At 40.7% G+C, this 26,876-nt stretch overlaps 1 long non-coding RNA gene across 1 annotated transcript; it reads right to left on the reverse strand.

Annotated features, from left to right (window-relative positions):
• Positions 1-6,945: 6,945 nt before the first annotated feature.
• Positions 6,946-23,370, reverse strand: LOC130704935 (uncharacterized). Its single transcript, XR_009005487.1, has 4 exons — positions 23,283-23,370; positions 18,665-18,737; positions 17,829-17,988; positions 6,946-7,066 (listed from the first exon to the last, which is right to left on the reverse strand). It is a non-coding gene; the product is annotated as an uncharacterized LOC130704935 (long non-coding RNA).
• Positions 23,371-26,876: the final 3,506 nt, after the last annotated feature.

Here is a 26,876-nt window from a genome sequence, read left to right on the forward strand (position 1 = left end):
ATTAAATGTGCTGTCTGTAAAATAAGCACTGTTATGGGGATCTGCAGCCTCGGGCTGAATGACCCTCAAGTTTCTGGTTTCATTACAAATTAGTATCTGTGTTTTGTTCCTGACTCATAAAAGCGGCTCTTGCTTTAGAAATCCCTCAAGCAACTCAGCTTTTTTTTTTTTTTAAACTTTTCCATAAAATGTCCAGCTTTTATTTATTCTCTGTAAAGGTACCCAGTGGGCAGGCAGTGCTCTGTCTGATTGCCAAGAAGACCGTGAAAACCCAAAGAAGAAAAAAAAAATCTTAATTAGAAGTTATTGGCTCAGAAAAGAAAGGGAGAAATATTCTCCCAGATATCTAAGGACCCAAGCAGTTGGCCACCTCTTACCAAGGAAGCAATCTGTCTCTGTGACAAGTAAGAGCATAGATCACTTTGATGAATAACATCTTTGGGGGCCCTGGTGAAGGGGGGATTTCTGTGAGATGAGTAGGCAACTGGGGATGGTGAAGTGGTGAGGAACTCACAGAGAAGTAGCCATCAGCTGGCAGATGCTACCTTGCAATCATCACAGAACACCGGAATGTTGACTGCACCCACAGGCCACTTCAAGAATGTGCCTTAGTGTACAAACACGCTGAACTGTCGGTTGGGAGAAGGTGGGATCATAATTCTTGGAGCTGAAAGTGAAGTCCCAGCCAGGTACTTCCAGGAGTAAGGCCATAACACTTATGTTTATATTCATGAGGCCAGTTAGAGATTAAGGTCATGCATGTGCTAAGTGACAAGGCTTAAGGAGACCCAAAGAGCAGGAATGCTGAGTCCACACCACAGACACATGAAGGGACATTTGTACTTTTGGCCAAAGCATTATTCCAGGGTTTGCAATTAATTATATGAACACTTTGTTGGAAAACTACATCTAAAAGTGATTCTCATGATTATTGAACCAGTGCTGTAGCTATCTTTTCCAAGTTTTATTATAGACTATTGCAAATCATCTAATACTTTTTAAGGGAACAAAGGCTTTAGAAGGTCATGTAATAGTGTTATTAAGAAAAGGAGAAGAAAAAAAGAGCAGAATTTTGTACTGTTAAACTGCCAATTCTCCAAACTCAGAGATATTTAATAATTCACAAACCCTTGCAGCCAACCCATGAGGTTTTTATGAACTACTTCAAAGAAAATACTTTTTTTTTTGCCTTATTTTTTTAGATAAGGAGTTCTGTTCTTAACTGTTGGGTGCATACAAGGTCCTGGTCCCAGGCCCAGATATCAAAAAGCTGGACTCAACTGGACTTGGATGGAAAGTGAATTCTCCATCTATGGACATTGCAGGGAAATCAATTTGGTTTAATTCCTAAATTACAAGACTAGAGTCACTGGAAGAAACCTCTGGGTTATATGCCTTAAGGCCAGTCCTTAATGGACTTAGAAGGAAAGCAGAAGCACATCATATTGAATCATGCCCAGATTAAATGTGGCTATTTTGATTACTGAATCCAAAGATGTGGGCAGCCCTGAATGTCCCATTTTTTGAGCCAAGGGACTATATGTTTGCTCCAGATTAAACTCTTCCAAGTGGAGCAAATCTAGCATTTTGAGGTGGTGACTACACAAAAAATATAAAGAGGAAAAATTCAGTCAGGTGAGCTAATGCCATATTTCAGATAAAAACTCCCTTCCCAACACAGGCCATTAGCATTAGGGAAGGTAGTCAGACAGGTTATATGAGTCTAAATGAGGGTTAAGCTAAAAGAACATTTTCTCCCATATACCTAGAAGGATGAAATTTTGGAGCACAGAGAGACAATGCCTTTACCTACAGGACTTTAAGAGATAAATAATAACAAATACTCTCCCTCCCTTTTCTCCTCTCTCCTACCCTATATTTGCCTCCCTGTCTATCACTCAGAAACCACATATACACACGCATTTTGTCCTTCTTGATTTATATGTCACCATATTCCAAGTAGGTCCTTCAGAAGACTTTCAAAAGTACTTGCAAAAAAACTAATAAGTGAATCACATATGCTGGTGAAGGAAAATGATGAGTTTCTGTCTCTCTAAATTTGCTTTTTTCTGGACATTTCATGTAAATGGAATCATACACTGTGCATTCTTTTACATCTGGCTTCTTTCACTTAGCATAGTATCTTCGAGGGTCATCCATATTGAGACATATATCAGCACTTTGTTCCTTTTTATTGTTGAATAGTGTTCCATTTTATGGATATAATGCATATCTACCAGATGATGGATATTTATTGGGATTGTTTCTGGTTTGGGGGTATTAAGAAGTGTCTCATATGTTTTGTACATCATCTGTTCGTCCTTTGTCCATCATCCTTTGTATTCATCTGTTCTTGATTCTTATCCCCCTTCATATACACTATTAATATTTTTAAAAGTTTGTGCACTTTTCTTTCTACTTTATTTCTTAGAGGATATAAATATACTTTTAAAAATCATTTGAGAATATCTTTTCCATTTTGTCGAGAATTGTTTCATCTACTTGTTTGGTGTTAACTATTTTCTTTGTGTTAGTTTTGTCGTTTGATTTGGAATTTTATTATGTAGATTTATTTTACAGGTCTTTTATGACTTTCTCCCTCTCTCTCTCTCTCCCCCCCCTCCCCCCTCCCCCCTCTCTCTCCCTCTCTCTCTCTGTCTCTCCCCCCCTCCCCCGTTTTTCCCTCTCTCTCTCTTTCTCTGACTCATTTCTCTCTGGTGCTTCTGCAGGTGCCTTCATCTGGGTTCCCACAGATTCTTAGTCCAGAAACAGGATTTATATTGGGTCTTGGAGGTCCTGTGTCATCCATGGTGATGAGACAAGTAATGATTCCATCACCGAGTCAGTCTTATGTTTCCCCAGAGTCTATCCACAGCTGCTTCATGTCACCCCTTCAAGCAGTCAACTTTACCATCATCATTTCAGGCAGGGGCTTCAGCTTTCTTCTAACTTCCGTTATGAGCAGTGAACCCACCCAGGCCCCTCCAGCTTCACAAACTCTAGTTAGTGAGCCTAATTTGGGTACTTTGCCACTTCTGGAGTTCTTTTGGTCTCACTTGACTTATAAAAATTCAACTCTTCAATGCCTCCAGATGCTTCTGGTTTTGGAGACTGGCTGTGTGCTGGCCTCTGCTTTACTTAACATTGTGGGTGTTAGTTTTACTTTGATTCAACTAGATTTTTAACTTATTTTAGAACATGGATTTTTTTAAGAAAAATATACTAAGGTATAATCTACATACCTAAAAACACACATGCTGTAACTGAACAGATGGATGGATTTTCATTAACTGAGCACACTTTCTCCGAAATCAAGAAACAGAGCAATGCAAAACTCAGAACCTCCCCTGTGTGTCCCTGTCCAATCATTCCCCACCAGAAATAACTATTATCCTGATTCCTACCTGCATAGATGTGGTTTGGTTCCTGTTTAGTAGGTCCTCACAAACTTTCCTCGTGTCACTCCCCTCCCCCTCCCCTCCTCTCTCCCTCCTCTTCCCTCACTCTCCTCCCCCTCCCCTCCCCCTCCTCCCAGTTCTGCCTGCACAAAACATTCATAGTAGTTGCCTTTCACCTTGTCTTTCTTGTTTCTGGTTCAAGTTTTAGGGTGTGTTTTGGGGGGAGGGGTGCACAATTAATGGGAGCTCTTCTATGTACTGGTCAAAAGACAGAAAACATTTCTAGATGTATTTGTAAGAAAAAACCCTTTTACAGAACAGTAGGTGTTAATTAATCTGTATTCTCACTTGCTAATAGTGATTAGCACAAAACAGTATCCAGCGACAGAAATGGTACATTAAAGGGCTAATGCTGGAGAAGAGCAACTACATAGAGCTTAATATCTTCGGGCTCAATTTATCAAAGATAAGGTCTGAACAATGTAGCATAAAGACATACTTTGACTTTGCTAGCAGACATGAGGAATTATATCAAATTTTATCCTAATAAATAGAGTCTTTTTAAAAATTGGAAACAGCTTTTAGAAGGATATCTACAAACAGACTATACACGTATACACACGTGGATACAAAACTGTTATGCATATACCCGTAAGTATGAGCTATGAGCATCATTGTTTCTATTATAATATGTATTGTTTACTGAGAACCTTTTATATGCTAGCTCATTTATAAATTTATTTTATTATTTTTTACTGAATAGTTGACTCACAATGTTATGTTAGTTTCAGGTGTACAGCATAGTGATTCAGTATTTTTACAGATTATTCTCCATTAAAAGTTATTACTAATCATGTGGTTTTAATTGTCTTTCAGAGCCCACACCACATTCTATAATGTAGAAAATGTAATTTCCTATTTTACATGTGAGGAAACTGAGGCACAGTGCTATGATACAATATAACCGAGATTACAAAGTTAGTGGTAAATTCAAGATTCAAATGGAAATTGTCTCATGCCAATGCTCCTGTTTTTGCAATTATGTAGCACTGTTGCTTGAAAAATCTGTATTCATAGCATCAAAATATATATAATATTAAGCCCGTGTATTTATATGTTTAGGTTCCACTCCTATCTACCACAGTTTATCTCCATACTTGATTCAGATAGGGAAAAATAAGAAATGAAAATTAAATTTGTGGCTATGATGTAAGGAGCATAGATGATAGAAAAGACACTTTAAATACATGATCACATTTAGTCCTTAAAACACCCTTAAGAAGTGAATTAGAGCTTCAGTTTACAATTGGGAGAACCAAGACTTAAAAGATTGAGTAATTTGCCCAAGGTCACAAAGCTAATTAACGGCAGAGCTGAAATTTAAACACTTCTGTGACTCCAAAGTCTACACTCTTTGTACTAAATCACCTTTCCCATCAACACATTTCATTCTAAAGTTTTGGGGGTATATGTTGCACCTAAATTTCCTTGTTTCATGGAGAAGGGTCTGTTCTGACTTTGTTTTTTCTTGGAAGCTATTTTCACCTTGATTTCCCTGCTCCTTTGTAAGCTCCTTAAGTACATTTTTCTTGCTGAGTTTCAATTTGATTTGTTGGGATTTCTTTGCTCTAGCTAGAAGGTGAGTCAGTGGTTTAAAAAGAGGTTTTAAGTGCATGTTTTGCTCTTTCAAGTTTCTGAATGCCTCCAAAAATTCACTTCTGAAGTTCTGAAGCCCAGAGGGGCAGAGGCCATCAATGTTTAAAATGGGAGTATATTGTTTTAATTAAAATTTATGGAGTGATTCATGACTCCAATTCAATTTTCCTCAATTGACATCATAAGGTCTGGATGGGAAATCTGCCTTAAAATTACCATGGGGCTCTCTGGAAGATGAGCCATTTAGAAATGCCCTCGTTTCACTTGTTAGCAAGTTCATGACTTCAGGCTCAAGCAGATCCAAGAATGGAACAGTCCCATCCCTGTTTTCATTATCTTTCTGATCTCCCTTGTAAGCTGTTCCGATGGAGCTTCATGTGTCACCACCTCCCCCCATTAAGCTATGTTCTCAAGCTGGCAAGGCAAACATCATCATTTATCAGAGCAAAAATCTCACTCCAGTTTTAGAAAAGTTTCACTTAACTTTTCACAAAACGCTCAAGAAATCTAGGAGAGAATCAGAACTAATTTTAGGATGCAAGCGATTTTCTTTTGTTTGTGAATTTGAGTGCTGTCTTCTGGTGGTGGTGTCACTGAATTAATTCCTTGGTTGTCATCATCTTGACATACCTCAGTTTTCTGCATTTGGCCCCAAACTTGGAGGTTTGGGAATTTGATTAGACCATCACTGAAAAATTCTAGGAGTAAATAAATCAAACTAATTCAACTATAGCCTAAGTGACAGCAAACTTGGTGAAACCTGTGCAAGGCTAGGGAGTATATATTTTGGGCATTATGGCTAGCATGGTGTCTGGGGCATAACAGGTACCAAATAACTATTTGATGCAAAGAAATTAAGTACCCCTGAAATGCTCTGCACATCCAGAAAAATAAATCTATGCTTTTAATTCTTATCCAGAGGCTCCTCTGTGATCCAGAACATTCCCTTAAAGCAGCGATTCTCAGTCTTGGTGGGTTTTGTCTCTCAGGGGACTTTGTTAGTGTCGGGAGACATTGTTTGTCATAATTGGAGGAGGGGTGCTACTGGCATGTACTGAGTAGAAGCCAGGGATGCCGCTAAGCCTCCTACAATGCACAGGCAGCGCCGCCTCCCCCCAAACCCCGCCACTCCAAAAAATTATATGGCCCCAAATATCAACAGTTCCGAGTTGAGAAACCCTGCTCTAGTTTGTCTTCAACTCAAGCTGGACTTGAAATCCCAGGATCTAGAATTTCAGAGGTGAAGGTATATGGCAAAGAATCTTTCCTGTGCTCTGAAATATGACTATTTCAAGAATTCTTGGGGAAAGGAGGCATAATTTGGCTTATCTAGGAACCCCTAGAGGAAACATCAAACATCAAGGTCATTTACTGAACTCAATAGGAAGAAATAAAACTTATTTCTCTGTCTCATTCTCTTGGCAATTTGTCTCTTAAGACTTCTTCCTGACTCCAAACCAGAGCTCCCCCCACCCCATCCCCCATTCTCCAAGTACATGTAGAAGCTGAAAACTACTGAGAGCTCCTGGGTGGAGATGAAGACGACATGCCAGGTAGAAGTTCATCGGTTTTATAATTCACTTAGGGAAGTGTACAGTTAGTCTGTACACCTTATAAATCATCTTGAAAACATCTAATTATGTTTTTTTCCCTTTGCTTTTAATTGAAAAAATTTAAAAACTGCCTCATTCGATCTCCATTTCCTGTTTAAAGTGGGATTAAGTAATTATATCGTACAATTTTTTCATATATTTATTGTTATTACTTCTGATAAAGTTTGGAAGGAAGTATAACATACTCTTACTTGTGAATCAAATATCAAATGGAGTGATTAGACTGACTTCCAAGATACTAGTCAAACAACACAGATTAAACTTATATAATAGGAAAATGTTGGTATGGATTCAACTTCTGGCTCTTGCCTTGGGATACTTGGGTTCAACTTCTGCCTCTTGCATTGAATGTGTGGCCATGGGAACCTTGCATAATCTTTATGGGCTTCAGTTCTTCATCTGTAAAACAAGGAAGTTGGATTACATGACCCAGCTCTCTTTGATTCTAATTTACTCAATGGAATAATTTTAATCTGATACTATGACTAACAGAAGAAAAATGAACAACTTATATTGGTATTTTCATATCTCTCAAAGGATTACTGCAAATACTCATCTAAGAAGATAATCTTTTGGAAATGTGACAGATTAGGAAGTTACTGTGGACACATGCCATGGATTAAGATATGTGGTTTTGGGGTTAGTCTCTCCATTTTTAAAGTTTGTAGAGTGTGGTTATTAAAGGTTCCCAGGATTTGGGGAGATCATCACAATAGAAAATTTTGTAGTCACCGTAATCAAAGTTGAATGTAAGTTGGGAATATAGAACCTAATAAAAATATATATTGTCCAAAGAGTACTGCCAAATTCTTGGGAACTTTTCTCTCAGAAGTTAAATTCTTCTACATCTTAGACTTGTTCTTAAGGATATGTGAAAACCGTCTGCACTTTTTCAACTTAATCAGGTACCTCAACTAGGTTTTTGTGGTTGCAAGAAACAGAAATTAACCCCACATGCTTGGCAGGCTCCAAGATGGCCCCCAGTCATCTTTGCATCTGGATATTCACACCCTTGTAGAGACCCCTCCCACAGTGAATCAAGGCTGACACTGTGTAACCAGTAGAATATGAAATAAATGGCAATGTACAACTTCTGAGGCTAGGTCATAAAAAGGCATTTCAGCTCCATCTTGGTTTCTTGGATACTTCCTCAGGGAGAAGCCTGCTATCATGCCATGAGGACACTCAAGAGAGCCCATGAGGAGTAGAGCTGAGGCCTCCTGCCAACAGCCAGCACCAACTTGTCAACCATTTGAGTGAGTCACTTGGGAAGTAGATGCTTCTTCTCTGGTCAGACTCTCAGTTGATTGACGGTTTGGCGGGCATGTGACTGCAACCTCATGAGAGCAAGCCTGAGCCAGAATCACCCAGCTAAGCCACTCCTGAATCCCTCACCCATAGAAATTGTGTGAGATAATAAGTATTTATTGATTTTTAAAGTTTTGGGGTAATTTGTTTTGCAGCAATAAATAACAAATATACAACAATAACATAAAATATAAATAAAAGTAATGTATTAAAAGGAAATTCAGAAGTTCAGAGAATTGAAGGAAACACCAGAAAAGAATCAGGGACAGAGGCTAACTCTGGGGATCTAGAAAGTAGGAAATAATGATTTTCAGAGTTCATCTGTCCAAATGAATTGGTAATGACCATTTTTAGTTCCTCGTACATTCTGCTTGACATTCTATTAGAGATCCCAGGTACAGAGGGTCTAGTCAACTCTTGACCAAGAAAGAATGGAGTATCATGATTGGCATTCCCACTGAGAATGTATGCAACAGGAGAATTGTAGTTCCCCAAAGGAAAACCAAGATGTTATTATTACAAAAGGAGTTATTGATGCTGATTAGGCAAAGGAAGACATGTCAACTACCAATAGCCTGATAGTTCTTGAGATTGCCAGGTGGCTTGGTAACATCAGAGTTGATTCAACCCTGTGTAGAACAGCCATTATCCTGCATAGAATTTTTCCAAACACTATATATTCTCAAAAGTATAATGCCATTAAAAGTGGTAAGAAAAAAAATAAGAAAGCATTTCTGATTAATTTCAGAGATATTAGGGGTGGTCTTCATCTTGAGTGACTTCCACAATTGCCATTCTATATTAATTAGAATAGGCTCTAACAAGCAACGTAAAGTGTTACAGTAGAGTCTTCTTTCTTGCTCAAATAGGAGTACTGGACAGGTAAATAGGGCACCAGGTGACTCTCATCATTGTGGCAATTCAAGGATCAAGGCAAATGGATGCTCTGCCATCCTCAACACATGACTTCCAAGATTTTCTTGTGAAATAGTCCCATTTCAGCCAGTCAGTGGGGGGAAAGGTCATGGAAAAGCACAAATGCAATTTTTTTTTATGATTCAGTCTTACAGGAATGACCTTCATTTCTGATAACATCCCGTTGGCTAGAACACAGTCACATGACTCCACCTAACTGCAAGGGAAGCTGGGAAATGTAGTCCCCGGCTAGACAGCCGCTTCCTAGTACAACTTCATATTAAGGAAAGAATGGCATGGGTTTTTGGGTGATCTCCTAGCCATTTCTGCCACATACTAATCCCTTGGTCACTTCTTATTTTTTGTCAGCCCAGTATGTATTACATTATTAGTTTCCTTGGAGAGTAATAAGACCCCTGCTCAATACAATGTGCACACAAATGAAATCCAGGGTCTCCTCAAGATATTTATAAATGAACAGTTGGTTTTAGGACATGCCTCTCATACTGGTTAGGGCTTATGGTGTTTCTGATCCCATCATCATTTTAGGAATATCAGAGTGATTTTCAGCTCTATACCATGTGTGACATGGAAGTTTGTCCCCATGGCACCAGTGTTGGAAAAAGTGCCAGATCTGGTTGCCACAGCTTTTCCAGCTAATTACAGATTTTCTTCATTAACTCTCATTCAGCTGCAGGCTGACATGAGGCCTCTGAACCCAGGGTTATTTCAGTTCTTAGAATCTGTGGAGGCATCTTGGCTCAAGATACAGATTGGCTAAAAATACCAAAACAAGAGAGAAAGGTATAAATAGAGTCTACTTACAGCTAAGTACTGCACATGCTGAGATGTAAAAGAAAGCATTCCAGGCAAAGCATGAGTTTGGGGGCAGGGGATGCCAAGTTATTTAAAATTCATATGACTCTTTATTCAAATAAAGTCACTGGAGGAAGTCCACTATAAAAGTGGAAATCTTGGGTTGAAGTTTGTGCTGCCTGTGTGTGTGTGGACAGTGGAGAGAGGTGGCAGAGTATTTAGGGACCAGATCCCTAGCTGCTGCTTCTCCATGACTGCTCCAATCATTTACCTCATGGAACAAAAATGTTTAAGTCACCAAACTAGTATCTTAGGGCAAAGTAAGTAGGACCTGCCTTAAAAATAACCAACCAATGGCCATGTTGCATTTGTACCTGCATGTCATGAGATGCTTTTCAGAGTCTTATTAAATAAATATATTGATTGTGGCAAATAGTTTGTCTGATAGAACTTAGAAGAGAATGATTAAAAGTGTAATTATATCTCTGAGAGAAGCTCTTATACTGGAATTGCAAGTGACTTGTTTTCCCACATTAAACTCCTGAATCCAAGTTTCCCTATAATTGTCAGAGTTAAGTTGTGAATGTCTAACTAGCATTTCAAAAGTAATATACAGAATAGACAGACTCTGATTTCCCCACAGAACCTGCTCTACTCTTTGTATTTCTCTTATCAGTTACAACAAAATGATCTGTACATTATCTCAGGCCATCACCTCAAGGGTATCTTTTAGATTTCTCTCTCTGTTTCCCCACCTACTTCCAGTCTACATATGTCCTGTTGGCTCTGCCTCAAAAATTCTGATCTGACCACGTCATACCATCTTGGCTGCCACCCTCGGTCCCCGGATACCTGCAGTCGCTTTCTATTTGGTCTCCCTACTTCCACTATTACTTCCCTAGAATCCATTTTTCATGTAGCCGCTAGAGTGATGGTTTCTAAAATCCAGATCATTTCCAAATCAGATCATGTCACTTCCCTGCTTGAAAGCTGCCAATGCTACCTGTTGACATTAGAACACAATACAAATTTCTTACTCCTGCTTTTAAGACCTTATTACGTGGTCCTTGTCTAAGTTTTTGATCTCATCTTATATTTCTCTTCCCTTTTTTTGCTATGCTCAATATACATTGACCATTTCAGTTCTCAAAGTCTTCAACTGTGTTTCTGCTTCTGAGTCTTTGTGCTGACTTTTCTGCTGCCTGGGACACCCTCTCCCCAGATCTTACTATGCTTTGTTCCTTTTGATATTTCAGGTCTAGGCTTCTTTAAAAAGGCCTTTTCTGACCACCTCATACTTTATTCCATTACCCTGTTCTCTTTGCTTTATTACACTTAGCACTATCTGAAACTATTGTACTGAATTTCAGTTCTTTATAGTTCATGTCCCATGAGTAAAATGAAGCTTCCTAAGAACAAAAACACTTATCTCTGTTAATCTCAGCTATGGTGTATATCCTCAGCATCTACAAGAGTATGTGCCATATAGTAGGTGGCATATAGTAGGTGTTTACTTTGATAAACTGCTTCTCCAGGACGCAGAGCTCAGTTTGCAGCCTAGAAATGTCCTAAGGGATATAGAGGAGTCCCTAGCAATTGAGAGCAGAACAGGGAGAAACCATCAGACAGACCTCACCAGAGGAAGGACATATTCCTATCAGAAATGGCTATGCAGGTTGATGCATGCTTATATGACCCCCAAAGCCTGAAACAGTTGCCTTTTCATCCTTCACTACTCTTCCTCTTGAGGAATAATAACATCTCCAAAACAAGCTGGGAGTCATTGGGTCCATTATTCTCCTTCATTTCTTTCCATATCTACAATAAATGACATTTAAGGGAAACAATGAAAAACGGTTTACTGTTTTCTACTGATAAGAGCAGAATTATTATAGTCAGACTGTTGTACTACACTACTGTAGTCCAAAGAACTGAAGAAGCAATGCTTCGGAAGGTGATCTGCCTCATAAGATCTCTTGACAGCAGTCTGTCACACTTTGGGACAGCAATGTGTACTTAAAAATAAATGGAAATGGGGAGATACCCCTGACTCTAACGTGAATGTCTTAAAGGAGACTGATGATAATTACATTCAGATGAGATATTTTTAACATGTCAGAAAACAGACCATGATATTTCAAGCATTGACCATGATGTTGCAAGCAATATCACATTCATGACATTTCAATCATTTATTCCCACCAGCATCTGTGGGTTGGCTGGGGGTCCACAGACCGATTGTGTGTTCAGTCGGCAGGTCTGCCTTGAGCTAAGGGTCTGGCTTAACTTAGCTCCTCACTCAGGGCTGGGCTCTGGCCTGCTCTAGTGTGTTTCTTCTGGAGTCCAGAGAATTGCCCTGGGGAAGTTTGTCATGGGGATGACAGAAATACCGAAAATCAAGCAGAGCCTACTGAGACCTAGACTCAGCATTGTTCCACAGTTACTTCTACGCACATTCCATTGGCCAACACAAGCCGCATGGCCAAGCTGCCCCAAATCAAGGGTAGGGAGGGATACGTTCCACCTATGATGAGGTCACAGAAAGGATGTGGGTACAGGGAGGATTGAAGAATTAGAGTCAAAAATTCAATCCAGTACAGTGTATAATCTAATAAATAAGCCCATAGAAAGTCCTGCCTAGTAGTGGAGTATATTCACATATATGTGTAAATGCATACTTTCCATAAAATATATCAACATTTAAGACCATTCTAACAAGGTAACCTGATCTCCCTCAAAACCAGGTTTCAATGGTGAGCAATTTTTTAAGACAAAATTATGATGAATTCCTTGTAATTATTTCTAACCAGGAGTGCCAGTGGCAAGACCTCTTTTTGAAGAGTTGGCACATGACTTGTTCTCCTGCATAAGCATTTTAATAACTCCCAGCTATTGAGACATTAAAATTTTTTTTGTATTTGGCTTAGGAGACAGGCCTTGGAAACAATATTATTTTTCAAAGTGTTTTTTTGTTTTTCTTCATTCCTGTCATTCAAAGGGAGGCCTCACATATATTGACAAGGCTCAGGATGGGGTGGCAGATAAAAGTCTTTGGAAACCTTTGGCAGGGGCACTTCGGTTTCATTCAAGTGGACTTTCCCTGGTATGTGCTGCTGGTTTGGGGTCTGGAGCTCTGGCTCCCATTCTAGATGATTTGTGGTTTGTTTCCCACTCTCTAAAAAAACTGGGCTGTTATTTCTGTTCACTGTCAAGGTCAGTAGATGAGCCAGGTCTTCTTAGAATCTCAGAGGAACCATCCTATGGATGGTAGTGACGGGGGACTCGATGGCCCTCACGTCTGCCTTTCCCTCACTCCATGTTCCATTCCAGGTGTGCAGGGCAGTCTCCTGTTGAGACTTGTTTCAGGACTGGGTATCAGTCATTCATACACAATGGTGAGTCACTTCTTTAAAGGATATTAACATTTAGGGCTCCTTAAAAAATTATGGGATGGAGAACTTTACCTGCAGCAGTGAGAAGTTACTGAACTCGATATAAACAAAGAAACCTGGGTGGACTGAAAATCTAGAACAGGGAGGGGCAGTAGAAAACCAAACTATATGTATATGTATATGTGGTATGTAATGTAATACACACATGTGTTACATATAAATATGTATACAAATCATATAATGTATAAAAATTAAGGGAATTTAAAATGCAGTATGTAAAAATACACTTTTTCCGAAAACACATATAAACCCAAAGCTACTTATTAAATACAGTCATGTTGCGTCTGGGATGAAGGGAATGAGGATAGAGAATAGAAATGAAAGAGGGACTTCCCTAGTGGTTCAGTGGTTAAGAATCTGCCTGCCAATGCAGGGGACACGGGTTCGAGCCCTGGTCTGGGAAGATCTCACATGCCACGGAGCAACTAAGCCCGTGTGCCACAACTTCTGAGCCTGCGCTCTAGAGCCCACGAACCACAGCTACTGAAGCCCGCGTGCCTAGAGCCCATGCTCCACAACAAGAGAAGCCACCTCAATGAGAAGCCAGCGCACCGCAACAAAGAGTAGCCCCCGCTCGCTGCAACTAGAGAAAGCCCATGCATAGCAACAAAGAGCCAACACAGCCAAAAAAATATATAAATAAATAAATAAAAATAAACTTTTAAAAAAAAAGAGAATAGAGATGAAAGAGAATAAACAAATCAAATAGTAAAGGATGTGGGACAATGATGATCACATACCAGGAAATGAAGAATATGATCAACTCAGTCACCTGCCACTGAGATCTGAACCAAGCAAGAAAATAAGAAAGGCGGGAAGGAGGCTAGGAAGACAGGAAGGAAAACAGGAGGTTTGCACTCCTGTTATGGCATTTTCAGATGGTGGCCTAGCAGGAAGGAAAGTATTTACCATTTGGGGCTGGTGAACCACAGCACCCAAAGCACCTCACCCAGCACCCACCACATGGTTAAGCGCTCATTGAGTACTTTTGGGCTGCATTGAACCTAATTGCCTCAAGGAGGCTGACTTCCCTGAATCCTTGAGTCCACATCCTTTAGGCTGACTTCATTCTCACTGTGAAGAACTGCCAGAACAAATGTTAGAAAGGATCGTAAAGTCCTTTAATCTAACCACATCCAGTAGAGGACACATTCTTTTTTTGTTTGTTGAGGATCCACTCTTCTTGTTTTCTGCTGATGGGTCTCACATTTACTCTGGGGGAGCACCTCACCCCACTCTCATCCTGTATAATTTGGATAAGGCTGAATTTTCCCTACTTGACCTTTTTGGAAGCGAACCAGCCCCACCATTGGAGTGGGATTTTCTTTTTTTTTTGAATCTTTGACTCTAATTCTTCATCCCTCCCTGTACCCACATCCTTTCTGTGACCTCATCATAGGTGGAGTGTATCCCTCTCCACCCTTGATGTGGGGCAGCTTGGCCATGTGACTTGTGTTGGATGTGTGACCCAATTCAGGACAATGTGAACTCAATTCTAGGACATTTGGGGAGAAAACATATTTCAGAAAAATGGTGTGTTTCTATGGGGATTTCTATAGGCTATATAAGGTTTGAGAGCCTAGGGCCACCATACATGAAGGAATCTTGCCTGAAAATTAGCCAATGCAGAAAAGAGACAGAGAGATTCAGAAATAGGGAGGTAAGGAGGGAGAGAGAGAGGGAGAGAGAGAGAGAAAAAAAAGGAGGGGAAGGGAAGGGAGGAGAGGGGAGAGGAGAGGAAAGGAGAGGAGAGAAGGGAAGAGAAAAGGAGAGAGAGAGATAGGGAGATATCTTGGTTGTTACTTAAGTAGGTTTGAGTTGGACTTTTTTTTTTTTAATTTTTTTTTAACCACTTCAAACCTTAGGAGTGGTGATTAACACATCCCAGAGTGAGTACAGCTTCTTGGAAATTTCACCCTCCAGTTGAGCTTCCCTGAACTCATAGTGACAAGAACCCCCTCACATTTCCAAACGACCTTGCCCATCTCTGTACAGCTTGACCTATCAGGAAAATTTTATCCAATGTCTGTCTTCCTGAAACTTTCTGGCATTGGTAGCCATTTTATAACTTACAGCTGCATAGAAAAATTTAATGCTTCTTTCAGCTATCATGTACCCACTTTGTCTCTTCTGCAGTGAAATACCTACCCCATTCTCGGGTTAAATCTCCAGTATCCAAACTAAATGCCATCAAGAACTTTTCTCATACAATAAACCAGTCTTACATTCTGTGCCTCAGTTATATTACCTGTGTCAATAATTATTGCTACATGACAAAGCACCTCAAAATTCAATGTCTTAAAAATCAGTAAGCACATATTGCTGTTTCCATGGCTCTGGGTCCCCTGGCTGATTCTTCTGGTCTTAACTGAGCTCACTGATGCATTTGTGGTCAGCTGTAGATGCAGCAGGCAGCCTGCTGATCTTGAGTGGACTGTCTAATATATATAGTGGTCACTTGTCTACCGACTGGTCTTCAGCGGTCGTGACTAAGGCAGCTGGTTTCTCCTCCACGTGGTCTCTCACTCTCCAGAAGGCTAGCCCAGGCTTGTTCCTGAGGAAGGAGTTTTCTGGAAGAGTAAGACATACAAGGCCTGGGGAGGCTTGGGCTCAAAGCCCATCACTTTGCCACCTTCTGTTGGTTAGAACAAGTCATGAGGCCAGTCCAGATTCCAAGGGTGGAGAAATAGACTCCACTTGTTAACCGGAGTTGCTTCAAAGTCTCATTGCAAAGGGTAGGGTGGAGCACTGGGGCCAGTTTTATAGTCAGTGTAGCACAGAAACTAAAACCACAAACAAACAAGTCCTTTGGGAGTTGTGTGGGGAAAGAAAAAAACATCCTTCTATCCTCTGTCCTTCTAGGTTCTTCTGGCTGGTTTAAGAATTAAATTTACAGGAGATAGGTTAGCAGGAGAAAATTAATTTCAGTTACGCACGTGGCGGTGGACTGGGGGATTCCATAAGAGTGTGGGGCCCAAGGACAGTTAGGCAATTGAAGCCTATACTCCATCCGAGAGAAGGACAAGGGTGTAGGGGATTTGGATGTAAAAGGGAAGGAAGTTCTTGAGTTATTTGTAGTGAGATGGATGGACCTAGAGTCTGTCATACAGAGTGAAGTAAGTCAGAAAGAGAAAAACAAATACCGTATGCTAACACATATATATGGAATCTAAGAAAAAGAAAAGAGAAAAAGGTCATGAAGAACCTAGGGGCAAGACAGGAATAAAGACACAGACCTACTAGAGAATGGACTTGAGGATATGGGGAGGGGGAAGGTAAGCTGTGACAAAGTGAGAGAGTGGCATGGACATATATACACTACCAAATGTAAAATAGATAGCTAGTGGGAAGCAGCCGCATAGCACAGGGAGATCAGCTCGGTGCTTTGTGACCACCTAGAGGGGTGGGATAGGGAAGGTGGGAGGGAGGGAGATGCAAGAGGGAAGAGATATGGGAACATATGTATATGTATAACTGATTCACTTTGTTATAAAGCAGAAACTAATATACCATTGTAAAGCAATTATACTCCAATAAACATGTTAAAAAAAAAAAAAAAAGAAAATCACAAGAAAAAAAAAAAAAGGGAAGGAAGGCAAGTTACAGGAAGATGAAAGAGAATGTTCGGTAAACAGATGTCTGCTGGGCCATGCAAAGACAATGGGACACAGAGAGGACTTTGACCAAACAGGCCTTACTAAGTTTCCCCCAGTCTACAACACCAAGTTCACATTATATTTTATTTATCTATAGGCTCTTTATCTAAATTCTTTGAGACAGTTAAGGGGAGGAGGTAAAAGCTCTTCCTGAGTCTTTTGTTTCTTAAAAACAATCAGCCCAAACTAATCTTCAGGCCAAAGAGATACATTTTGGGGTAGCAACTTTTGTTCCACTATGGTTTGATTTCATTAAATCTGCATTCCGTTTGTGTCTAATCCCAAGGTCTTAATCAGGATCAAAAATCACTTAAGTAAATTTGGCAAATCATAACTTATATCCTAGCTCTTTCAACAGTAACTAAGAAGAGACATAGAAAACAGAAAGAACTAACCTCTATTTCAAATTCTCAATTGGTTTAAACATGTTGCATTTTATCAGGATTTGGTTGAGGGAATAGAATGACTTTGGCTCCTGTTAAGATGTATTGAGTAAAGACATTCCATTCACTTTCTGGCAGGAGCAAATTAGCAAAACCAAACCTTGGAGATAGTGTATTTGTAAATATTGAAGACCCGCTCCAGTTTTCAGAAGACTGTCCTCACTGGCTTTACCTTAAGTCTGCACTGGATGATGATTTAATACTGAACAGACAGCTCTCTTATCAGATGTGGTTGGTTCTTCTATAAACACTCATTCATTCATCCATCCATCAAACCAACATTTACAAGGTACATCTTGCACAGAATAATATCGATTAGGCACACGATACAGTAAGTTAATGATTGTGACTTATCATGAGAAGGCAGGGTGGGCTTTAGCCTTTCTTTTTTTCCTTGAAAAATAACCAAATATTAATGGGACCTTTGAGCTGGGAAGAGCCTGCCAGGTCTTTGATGACTGGTTATAAATGTCATGGAAGGGACTTGCCCAGCATTTGTTGGGGACATGAGCTTTTGTGACTTTCAGTCTTACCTGGTTTAATGTTACTGGGGCTGGAGCATGGAGCTTACCTTCAGTTTTGAAGTCATTTAGCATTTGACTCTAAAACACTTTTGACTTTTAGAATAATATTCCAAAGCCTGGGTAAGAAGGTTCAAACAATCTTTTCATCGTAAGCAAAGTGGGAGATGGATCTGCAGCTAACTTTGTTGGAATCAGTTCCTGTGGGGTCTGTCAAAGTGAAAACACAGGGTCAGGCACTCTGTAAATTTAAGACTTTTCTAGTGGGCATTGGCTATATATGATTTTGCCCTTATATCTTAAGTTATAAATAATTCTGCTTATTTAAAAAATCCAGGCTGAAGGGACCTGGTTACATTAGAGATTATGTCCAATTCCTCCTAGTAACCCTAAAGAATTCTCTTAACTGCCCTGAATTTATTTGTCAATAAGTATAATGAGGGTACTAAATAAGTCAATCTTGAATCTTCCTCTTAGATTTACAAGACTATATATTTATGCTGTTTATGGGAACCTCGGAGCCACTCTGCCTTTCTGGGAGGGTGGACATCAGTGGCTTCATTTTACACACGAGAATGCTGAGGTCACAGCCAAGGTGAAATTTGTAAGAGTAGAATCTAATATGGGAACTTGGAACGCTATTAAAAAAGTCTTCCGCAGCTTGCATCCAATTCTTCCACAGATTTCAACAGGGCATTGCTCTAGAGAGCTAATGGCTCCCAAAAGATGCTTTGATCATAGCAAGATATTTAGTCAAGTTACCACCATCCCAGGGGGATCGATTCCCATCTGATGGGCCTTCCAGATGCAGGGGCTCTTTCAAATGTGTGTAAGTGAAGTAAGTGAACCAAACAACACTGTTTGGTCTGGCCATTAGTATACTTACCATCACAGAGAAAGGAAGACACACAAAACCACAGTCCATAGACCTTGACCTCCATGGGTCCTGGTTTCCTTATCTGTAAAATGAGAGGGTTAGACTAGATGGTACCCAAGGTCCCTTCCTGTTCTGAAGTTCTGAGATTTCCTTTCCTAATAAGATCAACAATTGAGTTGTAAATAACAAATATATTAGATTTCCTTCCCTTTTGGCCCAGTTTGAGTCAAATATTAATAAAGAGTCATTGCATACTCATTTATTTTTCTTCTCCATTCTAATATTTTAATTAAATGTCTACCTATTAAGTGTGTTTTCTGGGGAAGGTACTAAGACCATATAACTTTTTCTAAGCACTCCAATATGGAATGCGGACACACCATGAACGATAAACCATATTACTCAGGCTTCTTCTCCGGCTTACTAAAGCTAGATTTGGGGTTTTCTAGGAATGAACCAAGGTTCCACTCTCTTAAGGGCTTCTCATGGGAAAGGATGGCTATGTTCCTGTGAACTGTGTAGGGAACATTCTCAGTCACCATCAAATCCTGTTTATCAAAACAGTGCATCCATACTCCAGCTGCTGTGAGTGTCCAGTGATAGGTGCTCTCTCTGTCCACCACCCCTTTTCTGAAGGATTGCCCTTGACCAAAAGTGCCAACTTCCCCAGAAGTTTATTTCCTCAACCTGGGACATCCTGCAGCTAGTATCTAACTGATGGCAGTGACCAAAGGCCAGCTCCTTGTCTCCAGGTGAGAGAAACTCTAGTGTAAACCCAGCTCCAGAACTCTCCATGGGATCAGATGGAGGCTAGACTTTAGCTGAGACCACATCCTAGCTCCTTCTTCTGCCTCCTCGGCTTCTCTTGCTCTCTTTCTCCTGAGAGACCTCTCGCAGTGAATCACATACACTCCAGTTCCCTTCTCAAGCTCTGCCTTGAGGAAATGTGGCCTCAGGCCCTACAGCCACATAGCTTTCCCCTGGGGTTCAGGCATTACTTCCTGAGACTGTTTTTCCAAGTTTTCATAAGTCTTCATAACTATTTACATCTCTACACATTCAGGAGCCTTCATGGAGTAAAGGAAGGCAGTCACCCACTGTCCTGAGAGTGTGAGGGCACCTTGAGAAGTTGTTCTGGACGCACACAGAAATTCCCCTCAGGCCACAGTCTGAGGAAACAGGACTTGGATGCTAAGTGGAAACTCTGAAGACCCCAGAGTGGCAAAGCAAAGGATACCAGAGCCCCTTCTTAAGCCAGCAGGTCTCTGGTTGGCCTTTCACCAGTCCACCATCCAAGAAACTCATAACTAGAGACGCTGTCCAGAGGGGAGGAGTGGCTGCCGGTAGGTCGAGGGGCCACCACGCCAGGGTATCCACAAGGGGAAGGTACCAGGGGCTGGAATCCAGTCTCACATCCCCTCAAGACAGTCTATGGCAACAGGGGCTGGAGCAGGAAGGGAAGCAGAATGAGCCTTGGAGGGAGATAGGATTTTGTTCCCAAAAGCACCAGGGAGGGGAGAGGATTCCTGAGAGTGAAGCAGAGGTGAAGGCTGAAGGCTGGCCCTATTTAGGAAGGGCCTCCTCTCAGTCTGGGGATGGGGGGGGCGGTGATTGGTGAAGATGTCACCCCTCAGGAAAGGTAACAGGCAGCTGTTATGAGGAGATGGCAAAGCTGTCGAGAGGAAAAAAGGAGACCCTGGATTTAAGGGTTATAGGTGCTTAGATGGTGGGCCCCTGAGACATTCTGTGTGACCTGGTGAAGGAAGACCAGGCAATATTCTCTCTCCTATGGTGCCTGAGGAGGTCGGAAAGCAAGGACAGCCTGGGTTCAAATATCAGCGCGGAGGCTTATTATCTGTGTGGTCTTGGGGAGGTCAGTTCTGACATCTCTGTGCTTGTCTCCTCATCTACAGAAGGCAGAGAATGGTGCCTACCTTCTAGGGTGATGAGGGTCAGCTGCTTTGTCTGTGTAAAGTGGATGCAGGCATCTGTGAGTTAAAAGGCTTTTGCACTGCTTAACATCCCTGGATTCTGGTACTGCCCTGGACCAGGCCTTTTTCCTCAGCTCAGAGAAGTTAGGTCTTGGAAACAGATTTTCAATGGAGTAAAATTAACTTTCATTAGTGGGCCAAATAATGGCCAACACAGTCATTTTCTACCAAAGATGTATTTGCTTAAACTGCCTCTGGTTTCACTATATATTTATTTATTTTTTATTCTCTAGCTTACTGCTTTCAATATGTTATTTGTACATATGTCTTCGAACCTTGAAAATGGGTGGAGAACAGAGACGAGACAGAGAGACAGAGGGAGAAACAAGTGCTTCAGCTTCTCAGTGAAGACTCATGAGTTCATTTATGCTAAATAAAGCAATGATGCTGTTTGCTGTCTGCAAGGAAGCTGTTTACTGCAAGGAAGTGACAGAGACTAGAGTGGGCAGCAGGAAACAGAAGAGAGGAAATGGTTTATAAGCCCCCAGAAAAAATATACAGATAGAAGTTGATGAAAAGTGCTGGGGGAAAAGGATGGCTGATGTGATTCTTTTTCCAAAAGTGAAAGCATATCATTTGGCTAGGACTCACTTCTCTCTGCTGTTTCACATTCTTAGTGTGATTTTGCTGATTTTGCGAGGGCAACTCTAAATGCTTTAGAATCCTCAAAACCCTACTGTTGGTGAACAACTAAATGACTCCTGTGAATTTGAATTCTGCAAAAGATGAAATCAACAGAAACTCGGAGAAACATGCAAAGGAACTCGGAGAAACATGCAAAGGAAAGAAAACCCCGAGGACTTACTAGAGATTTTACAAGCCAAAGCTAGGCTTCTTTTTTCTTTTTTTCTTTTTCCTTTTGCATGATCACAAGCCAGTCCAGAGCAGGGAGCAAAACCCAGGATTCACACATATATTTATTTAGTTAGCAAGGCATTCCTGTTTTTATAGCTCCAAGTTCTTAACTTTCTTGTTAGCAAATGTTAACAAGGTTTAAAATGTATAAACGGAGCTGCGGCATGTAAAAAATGTTGGCCTATCCTGGCTCCTTCTTTTTTTATACCCATGTTCAATGAAAACATCCTACTGACAGGCAGAATGTCTGGGCAACTTTATAGATAGTGTTCCCACCTCGGGGCCACAAGGTCACAGATTTGTTCCTGATTCTACTTAGAAAACATTCAACAATGGTAAGTTTGTGTGTGCTTTTATGGGAGGGAGCTATTTTATATGATCCAAGATCTTAAAGATACTCCAAGGAATCTTGCGTGTATGCCAGGTTGTGAATTGGGAAGTCTGCTACGGTGCTCGCTATGAAATTGGGGAGCTTCGCTGAATCGCAGGCAAAGACTGACTGTGATAATTCTGACATTGTGTCTACCCAAGGCCAGAAAGCACTTTGTTTTCATGGTGGTAATCAAAGTGCTTGAAAGGCATTTCAACCTGCTGTTCCAGCGTCAGTTTGCAGTGGCCATAAAATGAAACAAGGCAGAGGCGCAAAAAAAAAAAAAAAAAAATGGAAAAAGGGAAAAAGAAAAAAGCAGACCCCACTGTAATCACACAGACGTTTTGTAACTACTTTAGACACTGCAGGCCTTTCCTTCTTGGGTCGTGTGTAAATATGGCTTCTGAGAAGTCGTTCTTGGAATCTCCTAAGGCCCCTAAGTAGGGAAGTGAAATAAGCCATCAACGCCATAATGAGCAATGAGCACAGGGGCACTCCTAGCAGAGGGGATTAGGAAATAGCCCCATTGGGTGGTTACCATGATTTTCAGAGGCATGTTGACCAAAGAACAAAGCACTCCAAATCTGATTCCTGGGTTCAATTACTCCTTCAATCTGAGTTGGCCATTATGACTTTCTCTGTCTGATAGCCTTTAGGAGAAGTATTGTTGTGTCAGCTATGAGCCTAGACCTCAGCAAGGTCTTGCATTTCCACTTCTTCTCTTAGACCCTGCCCAGCCATGTAAACAAGCCAGGCTACTCACCTGAAGGATGAGAGGCCCCATGGAAGCTAGGAGCCATCCCAGCCAGGGCCACCCTAGACCAGCCAGCTCCTAGTTCGCCTGGCTGACCAAAGGACCATAAGGAAGTGATCCCAGATTCAGAAGGCAAGGATATAGACTCTACCTCTTGATGCAAAGTGGCAAAGTCACATTGGAAAGGGGCAAGGATACAGGGAGAGGCAGTGACTTGCAGTTATTTTGCACAGTCTTCCACATCTACTGCACGGTGCCACTATGCATACTGAAGGACTAAATATATGCAAAGCATTTAAGAGTAGTGTCTGCACAGAATAAATGCTCAATAACGTGAGCTAGTATTACTGTTTCTAAAACAGATGCCGTAATGCGTGGATGGCCTACTTAATGCCACTCTGCCTCTTACTCTTAGGAACTGATACTGACAATTCTCACAAACCCATGGTTCACTCTGGCAGCACACACAGGAACTGGAGTGAGAGAAAATGCAATCAAACCACATAGTGCTTGTTAATATACCCCTAACCATCTTTCTTTCTTTAATGGAAGCACCCCATTTGACAAGTCTCCCCACCCTACCCCCCAAGAAAAGTATACATTGTCTCTTCTCTTCAGACATTGACCAAAGGTTTCAATGGTAAAGATGACTCATACCTTAAAGAACGGGAAGAATTTCCTTTATTGCTTCTCAATCCATTGTCTCGCTCTCATGAAATTGCTGAATGACACCAGAGAATATAAAACCTGCCAAAGAAATAAGCACTGCATGACATGTGGCAGGGTTTCCAACTCATCAGGAAAAACCTCAGATCAACTTGTTTCTCTGGAGACAGCACACATCCGGGGCTGTCCCCGTACCCCAGTACTCATAAAGCTCCTATCTCCAGGGCACAGGTGAGGCCTTCACATTCTTTGAGAACAACAGCCTGTTCATTTCCTCCATGGCTATAAAGTGGCTTTATTGGACTTCAGTATCTAAAGGAAACAGAGCTCTGGGTCAGAGGGCGCTTTTAGCGAGTCACTGGCCCCATTTAGAGCCCAAACCTCAGGGATGTGGGGTTGGGAGGTGCTCTTGAACTCTTTGAAATGTAAGTCAATTTAAAGTTCAAAGGAAGCTTCCTGGCTTGATCATTGTTGTTGGGGGCGAGATGCATTTATATAGTTAAAAATGCTTAGAAGATTTAGCTGTTATGGCATCAGCTATTACTAAGCAATGTTTCCCTGTGATTTGGCAACACAGACTGTATTGCTCTAGAGGGAAGAGCAATTCAGATATTGAGGGAAACCCTTTGCCAACTACAGTGGGATTCACTATTTGGCAAGCCCAAGGATGGGCTGTCTTCAACATCCTTCCCCATTAAGCACTAACTTCTATACAGATTAGGTGGGGGAGTCTCAATTCGAAGAGAAAAGCATCTGTTTATATGATCGGAGAAGTATATCTTCTGCTCAAAGTATGAGTCAACCTACTGATTAAATTCTACATCTGTGTTTCCTAAAGTGTAGTCTGTGGCACACATGTCTTGAGGCAGGCTCCAAAAACAAGTAGCTCTCTGTGCAAATAGGTTGGAGAAACACTGCATACTGTGTTTCACTCTTGTGCATTCACAGTACACTTTTGTCTGTTAAAGATTTAGAGAAGTCAGGCAATATAGAAACATGTTTTATACCAACCCAACGTTTCCAGAAGATACATAACCTTTGTTTTCTATTTTAATTATGTGAAATTAAACATCTTGAGAGAGATCAAGTAGACTTTGAGTGATCACCACTACAGTATGAGTAAATCAGATGACCATAACATACTTTGAAGGATGCTGTTTTAGGTATTTCACACAATTCAGCGTCTTTGGAAAATGCTAGGCACAACAGTTAGATGACTTTCATAGTTTCAGACAGACTCTTAGTTGTAAGTTGTTTTATAACGTGGGCCTTCTGTTTGAATCGGAATAAGTCTAAACAATGCATTGGAAATAAGTTTAAGGAAGAAATGTCTGAAACAAATTATTAATAAGATTAAGGTATGTATACCTAGGGTACAGCATTGCTACAGTTGAAGGCAGGTAAATTCTGATACTGGGGCCACCAGTGGTTCTAGAAATATCTATGAAAGGGGATTCTTCCCTATGATCTCCCTTTTTCCTTATCCTACTTGTCTTATTATCTCTCTTGCTGGACCCTTTGCTATTCCAGCCATCTACTTTGTCATTCTGCAGCATGGGCATATGCAGTCGATCTGGACGGATACAAAGTTAGTACTCAAATGCCTTTGCCATTCTTCCTGGTATTCGTTTGCCTTGTACTCTTAAGGTCCTCAAGACAGATTCTGCTTCTTCCTAAAGTTTTCAATTAAACAAACAAACAAATAAGCAGAAAAACCTAAAGGGGATCACACATTTGTCTGGGATGTGGTTGAGGAGATTTCACTCAGGTTTCTTTGCTTTGGGCTGAAATTTGATCATGTCATCTCATTTTGATTATAAGCACTGACTGGAATTTATATGTGTCTTTTTTATAATAAGGAGAATAGAAAAATTAATAGACAAAAGTTCTTTTTCGAAAACATGGGATCGATGTTCGTGATGGGGGTTTGGCAATAACGGAGCGGTCTTCGGAGGGTCAAAGGTTAGTAAGCAACACTCCCCCACTTTTCTCTTTCACCCGACCCCCCTCTAGTATATTTTTTCCCTTGGCTTCCCAATACAGTATATAAAGAACAATGTAGCCCTATATGTTGCCCGCTAAAGACTCTGTTGACCTAAATTTTATTTCACCTGACTCTGGCATTTATATTCTAGAACAAAAGTCAGGCTCTGTATCTGGTTACTCTTATATGGTGCTGTCAACACTGAGACCAACTCAACAATGGAAACAATGCCGTTTTTATTTATTTATTTTATACATCTTTATTGGAGTATAATTGCTTCACATTGCTGTGTTAGTTTCTGCTGTACAACAAAGTGAATCAGCCATATGCATACATATATCCCCATATCCCCTCCCTCTTGAGCCTCCCTCCCACCCTCCCTATCCCACCCCTCTAGGTGGTCACAAAGCACCAAGCTGACCTCCCTGTCCTATGCGGCTGCTTCCCACTAGCTAGCTATTTTACATTTGGTAGTGTATATATGTCCATACCACTCTCTCATTTCGTCCCAGCTTCCCCTCAGCCCCCTGTGTCCTCAAGTCCATTCTCTATGTCTGCGTCTTTATTCCTGCCCTGCCACTAGGTTCATCAGTACCATTTTTTTTTTAGATTCCATATATATGCGTTAGCATACGGTATTTCTTTTTCTCTTTCTGACTTACTTCATTCTGTATGATGGACTCTAGGTCCCTCCACCTCACTACAAAAAACCCAATTTTGTTTCTTTTTATGGCTGAGTAATATTCCATTGTATATATATATGCCACATCTTCTTTATCCATTCATCTGTCGATGGGCATTTAGGTTGCTTCCATGTCCTAGCTATTGTAAATAGTGCTGCAATGAACATTATGGTATATGTCTCTTTTTGAATTATGGTTTTCTCGGTTTATGCCCGGTAATGGGATTGCTGGGTCATATGGTAGCTCTATTTTTAGTTTTTGAAGGAACCTCCATACTGTTTTCCATAGTGGTTGAATTAATTTACATTCCCACCAACAGTGCAGGAGGGTTCCCTTTTCACCACACTCTCTGCAGCATTTACTGTTTCTAGAATTTTTGATAATGGCCATTCTGACCTGTGGGACGTGATACCTCACTGTAGTGTTGATTTGTATTTCTCTAATAATTAGTGATGAGCATCTTTTCATGTGCCTCTTGGCCATCTGTATGTCTTCTTTGGTGAAATGTCTATTTAGGTCTTCTGCCCATTTTTGGATTGGGTTTTTTGTTTTTCTGATATTGAGCTCCATGAGCTGTTTGTATATTTTGGAGATTAATCCTTTGTCCATTGTTTCATTTGCAAATATTTTCTCCCATTCTGAGAGTTGTCTTTTCGTCTTGTTTATGGTTTCCTTTGCTGTGCAAAAGCTTTTAGGTTTAATTAGGTCCCATTTGTTTAGTTATGTTATTATTTTCATTAATCTAGATGGGTCAAAAAAGATCTTGCAGTGGTTTATGTCAAAGAGTGTTTTTCCTGTGTTTTCCTCTAAGAGTTTTAAAGTGTCTGGTCTTACATTTAGGTCGTTAATCCATTTGGAGTTTATTTTTGTGTATAGTGTTAGGCAGTGTTCTAATTTCATTCTTTTACATGTAGTTGT

This window comes from Balaenoptera acutorostrata, chromosome 15 (assembly GCF_949987535.1).
Source record: "Balaenoptera acutorostrata chromosome 15, mBalAcu1.1, whole genome shotgun sequence".
Lineage (NCBI taxonomy): Eukaryota > Metazoa > Chordata > Mammalia > Artiodactyla > Balaenopteridae > Balaenoptera > Balaenoptera acutorostrata.